Below are 5,954 nucleotides of genomic sequence, written 5' to 3' on the forward strand. Positions count from 1 at the left end.
ACTTATCGCGATGAAATATTCAGCGGTACTGAAAGCCACGGAGTATGACGAAACGAGAATTCACGCGACGTTTCGTGCATTTTGCAGTGCAGAGTTTCGCACGGTGTGATCGTAATTTATCCGTTGTTACGGTTATTCACTTCGCTATGGTTCTCCAGGATAGCGAAACGACACAGATCCCCTTTGAATAAGTCACGTCTCGACAGTTACCGAGACACTTTTGGCTTCCCTGCTTCATTCGGCAGCTCCGCCGGCGCCGACACGAAACAATAAACGAAATAATAAAGCGAGAGTAATTTGTAAAAATTCTAAAGCATTTCGAAATGTTTACGATACCCGCGATACGAGTACGTTCCGTTCGCATTGGCGTAACACCGACGCGACATTATGCAAATCAAGGTAAATCCTCGTTAAAACGTTGAAACTCGAATCGATTCGAAACGTTTCTACGAGGGATGAAAACGAATTTGGCCTGGAATCGACCTTTCTTATCGGAATTTTACTCGCGCACGACGCGATGCGACGCGAAAAAGTGTTACAAGAGGACGAACAAAAATCGACTTTACGATCCGAAACGAGCAAACTATCCCTCTAACCCACTTGCAACGGCACGCATCGCGTTCAAGTTTATCGGTCCGTGATAACGCGCGTTACGTTAAACAAATAATAGTCATCTTTCGAGAATATTCGAGAAATATTCTTTTAAAGAAAACTTGATTGTTATCTCGACAAATTCCAAGTATCGTTATTAGTTATTACTCGTTGCTTGGCCCTTACTGCGATGAATTTGGAGAAACGAGTGGTGCGCTTCGAATAGAGCGCACACGTCGAGACATCAACGATCGAATGGTGTTTGCGTAAGCCGCTTTGCTTGATTAGAACACGTCTTGGGAGATACGGCATCGCGTTTGATCAAATATTGCGCAGCATCGTCGGGGTCGGTTTCCGCAGAAAGCCGCGGAGAGCAATTCAATCAGTTTCCTTGCTCCTCCCATACACCGACTGTCTAATTAGATCAATCCGGCAAATGTGTCCCGAGGTAAGCTGAACGCGTAGACACCACGATCCAGCACATCAGCCGGCGATAGATCGCCGGCGTCTAATTCAATCCCAGACCAGTGTTTAGAGTTTAGCATTTAGTGTTTAGTGTTTAGTGTTTACGGATCGTCCCTCGTACAACCATAGATTAATTTTAATCGTCCAACAGGCGGGACTCGATAAATTGAGATTTCGTTTGAATATCGAATTTCGCGGATTCCAGACGTGCACGTTGCGATCGTGGTCGTGTCGACGAAAATCTCCGTGAACCGGTTTGGTCCGCTTTCGGCGGAACACGTCTACGCGTTACCGCCGCGCCGCGGCTCATGATAGAAGCGCGTCTAATTTCGTCGATCTCTTCTTTGCCAGAATCCCGATGATTTTCGCGACAATCTGGACCATCGAAACGTCGATCGTTTGCCGAGCTTTGCCGTCGTTTAATCAACCGTACCTGTACCTATTACACTTGTATTACTACGACTACAACTACCGTCTTGTTTCCAAGACGGGATGATAGATATGTATATCTCTGATCGAATCGATTCTCGCAGACGAATTCGTCCTGTGGTAACCTGGAATACGCAGACGTAACGATCCATCATGGGACCCGGTAGGTATTCGCCATTTAACCTGGTTCCCCGTCGCTGCTCCGACGCCGACGATGACGAGTCTTGGAGGGTGGCGGCGCTGATCAAGATTAATAGTATGCAAATTACTCAAGTGCCTGAGGGAAAATCCCGCGAGATCTAGAGATCCCCTACGGTGCCACCCAGCGCTAGCAAAAGATCGAACGGTTCGCCGAGGGTCGAGGACTCGAGGAGCGATCGAGATTTTGGTGTATCGAAAATAGCCCATCCGACAAATCTCTACCTATTTGCGTGGAATCGTTTCTATTAGATCAGTAATCGTGTATCTCAGATATTCAAAGGTTATCGTACACGCCAAAGTATTTAAAGTAAGCATATTTCGTACATGGACACGGTGGAAATACGATAAAATGTCTGGAAAAGTATTTCCCTCGTTTCGTTTCGAGAATTAAGAACTCGGTTCCCCGATCGTTATCCGGAAACGTGATAGTTGGAAGGCTTCACCTAGTCAACAGGAAAGGACCGTTGCGGTCTCGTTTACAAGTTGAACCGAACATTCCCGTGTGATCGTGACGATGTGTTCCGAAAACGTGGTTCATATTTTCGTACCGCGTAGAGAAGGTCGGAAAGTGAAACGAGAACGTACGAGAGGCAAGGCGAGTGTGGCCGAATAAATTCGACTCGTTTCAATTTCCGATAGTAACGGTGGCATCGTTGGCCACCCTCGCCGCCTATAACATGAAACGCCACGTTTATTCTCGTTTCGTTCCGTATGAATTATTCCTACAGACCAACGATTTCGCGCGCCACAATTTTCTTCTGGATCTGACCCCACCCCGCCGCGCCGCGCCCTCTCTCTCTCTCTCTCTCTCTCTCTCTCTCTCTCTCTCTCTCTCTCCTTCTCTTGCTCTTTAAGAGATCGAATCGGATAAAATTGCTCTTAATTACCAGCAGATCTTGCTCGATCAGCTAGAAGCTCGGCAAAAGTAAAAAAAAAAGAGAACGAGGATTCATTGATTGAAATAAAAGTAACGCTGGACTTTTGATATTCAAGATAGAAATAGCAAAAAAAATAGCAGGGAACTCCTGGTTTTCGTGATACCGACAATGCCAACGCCAAGCGTAGCCGTAATGCCACGCATACGATCCAACTTCTCAAGATATTTTCTAATTTTCTTGGTTTTATACTTTCAAGTGAAAAAAGTATCGATCGGGCGCTACCATGAACCGGGCTCGAAAGTAAATAACTAGGAAATCGCGGCGTGTCATTGTTTGCGCAGCCGCCTCTCTGTCTCGCAACCACTGATTTTCGAACGTTGAACGGTTAACCATTAAACGATGACGGAAAAATCGATAAACCGCCGTGAGCGATCCATCCCGGCGTTTGGCCGATCCTTGGCACCCATCACGCGTGTCAGCATTTTTTTGTACGAAAATTATATCGATAGTTGCATTCGTTTCCACTGGTCGAAAAGTCCGTCGACGTCGCGCCGAGGACGACGCGACGCGCGCCGATCACAGCTCGACCGCCAATATACCGCAAGGTACAACTTGCAACGAGTCTCCTGCCGATGACGGCACCGGCGCTCGGCGGTGTTAGATAAATAGAAACAACGATACTTACTCGAACCCGATAATATCACAGAATCATTCAAACGTATTACCGAGTACGCACAAGCCCGCAAGGTGAAATCTGGTGATTCGTCGAAAGAGTTCAGAGTATGTTCCCGACTCGTCCAACTAAATTGTTTCTCAATTGTTCCGTTCCATTTTAGACAGCAAATTTGTTTCGCAAAAGACTCTGATTCTAATTGATCGATCGAGGGAGGGCACCAAAGTTAAACGGAATCGATGTTGAACGGCTAGCGCGATTCAGCCTTCAAGGTACAATATGCGTTCCTTACAAATCGACCGATATGTACATGTACCGACAACTAAAATAAAACATTCGATATTTCAAGTTTTTCATTTAGTTTATTTACTCGAGGTGAATTCTATTAAAGGACGATTCTTCTCGATTCCTTTCTACGTTATTCGTTATTCGTTATTCGTTATTCGTTATCCGTTGAACAAGTTTCCAAGTTTCTTTCGAGAAGATGCTCGCGACTCGTCTATGCAACGCCTGAACCAATACGACTAGCACCGATTACATATACATAAATCGATGACAAATTGATATCGTTACGACGCGTTGCAAAACGAAACCGATCATCGATCCATCATTCTGTCCGTCGTCGTTAAGAGCGCAAATAATTTGTCTAGCCCGCAAACTAGTTTGAAACTGAATACCCATTAAGGGCTTGACAAAGTTTAAAGATCGGGAGATCCAATTTTATCGAAGGAAGCGGGATTCCCTTTCTTTACGAAGAAGACGAGATAACAACGCCATGGAAAGCTATAACAAAGTAAGAAACATCCTTGGTATTTTAGACTAAAGAGTCCTTCGGTATTCCAGGATCCGCGGCACATTCTCCGGAATGCTGGTATCAAGATAACGATACGATTTCGACAACATAGTAACAGCAATTCAGCGCGTGCTCGAAATTCGGCACTTTCGTATAACGACGATATCGATCGACGTTCAATGAAATTAACCAATTCATCGCATGCATAGCGTCGAGAAACATTTTACTTTCAGTCGTTGAATAACTTGCAGAATTATCAGTTTATTGAAATACTAACAATGGTTCGTTCATAATACACGATATAATAACGTTTCGCGATGCGTTATTTAACAGGATAATTGTAGGTACTCTAGCACTCGCAACGCGTGCAATTCGAATTTAATTATCACGCGCGGAAATATAGATTGATTATTGTGCATTCGGATCAAAATTATTTTCTATTCCATTTGAAATTCGGTTCCGTTGGGGATTTCGTTTGTTCGCTCGAATCTTGTTGGCGATCCGGAGAGCTACATACTCGTATGTATATCCGACGAATAACAACGAAATCATCGCAAAGGTGATTGATCAAAAGTTGACGAACCACGCGTTCAACTTTACGACGATTATCATACGTGTTTCGTGTTTCGTGTTTCATGCACCGTGCACATCACTTCTGGGCCGGATAGTCGATGACCGTCCGCGCCGATCGCCAATCGTTAACATGTCGTAATTGGATTCGGTCGCGATGCATTTCCATTTCCAAGTCGTCGAATCGTTCTCAAGTTTGGCATGATTCGACGACTAGACACCAACAAGCGTACACGGATGCAGGTATCTACATATGTACTATCTAGTATTTACGCTTGGATGAATCACTCGGCTGCTACGCGTACGATAAAAATGCGTAATCGTGTCTTATCTCGAATGAACAAGTTTGCTTGATACGCGGTGGGAAACGTTACTCGCGTCTACCGGATTTAACTAGCGAACTCGATTAACGAGACCACTCGAACGATGTAGCTTTTGCAAGCATTGCTCGCACCTGTGTTGCACCGATACGAGCTTTAGCGCACTCTTCGATCTCAGCTGGCACGCAACCGTTGTTTCTTTCCTTTCATAATAGGAGAGACTCGAACGACAAGTCTTCAATTATAAGATACGACCACCAGCGAAATTCTTCCTCTCGGTTTGTACATTGCGACATCCCAAAATTTCTACCACATAAACCACTGTTTTTTTTAACAAGATATATCTGATCTCGTGCATGTTGCAACGTTACGAGTCGCGATACCGATAGATCGTTGGATAAAATTTGTTCGAATAACCTTAGCTATAATCAACCGCTTGGATAATACCGTGTCAAGTATAATACTATGCATGTTAATACCTACGATTAATCGATTAATCGACGTATCAACTCGAGACAAGGAAACGGCAAACGCCGATAACTGTTACGTATTATCGGACTATGTGGAAACTTTCAAATAGCTGACCCGATTCCACCGTTTTATGCAACACGAACCGACTTTATCTTCCATGAAACCAACTCTTATCGGAAATGCCTCTCTATACAACAAACTGCATACTGAAATTACAACTATCAACTACTACTAATAATAATACATTCATACACACTGGCGAACCACGTGCGGTCACATCGATTAACGATAGAACGATCAACACGTTACTTGCCAATTGTTTCAAACATGAAAACTTGTCTCGTAAAGTGAAACGTTTATAAAAATTCGTACGAACGCGACGTAACGTGCCTCCGCGAATCGATAACTATGAAAATCGCAATTATTTTTTTCGTTAAAATAATTCAAGAATATGTGCATAAATTTATCGTTTGACGTCGCGTTAAAAAAGAGAAAGTAAAGTAAAGTAAACCGCGATATATCTATATGTAGACACGTACATGGGTCTGTAAATTGCGAAAGGC

At 44.0% G+C, this 5,954-nt stretch overlaps 1 long non-coding RNA gene across 1 annotated transcript; it reads left to right on the top strand.

The window, feature by feature from the left end:
* Nucleotides 1-788: 788 nt before the first annotated feature.
* LOC128873695 (uncharacterized) lies at nucleotides 789-5,141 on the top strand. The gene is made up of 2 exons (XR_008456469.1): nucleotides 789-1,039; nucleotides 1,590-5,141. It is a non-coding gene; the product is annotated as an uncharacterized LOC128873695 (long non-coding RNA).
* Nucleotides 5,142-5,954: the final 813 nt, after the last annotated feature.

Source organism: Hylaeus volcanicus, chromosome 3 (genome assembly GCF_026283585.1).
Source record: "Hylaeus volcanicus isolate JK05 chromosome 3, UHH_iyHylVolc1.0_haploid, whole genome shotgun sequence".
Lineage (NCBI taxonomy): Eukaryota > Metazoa > Arthropoda > Insecta > Hymenoptera > Colletidae > Hylaeus > Hylaeus volcanicus.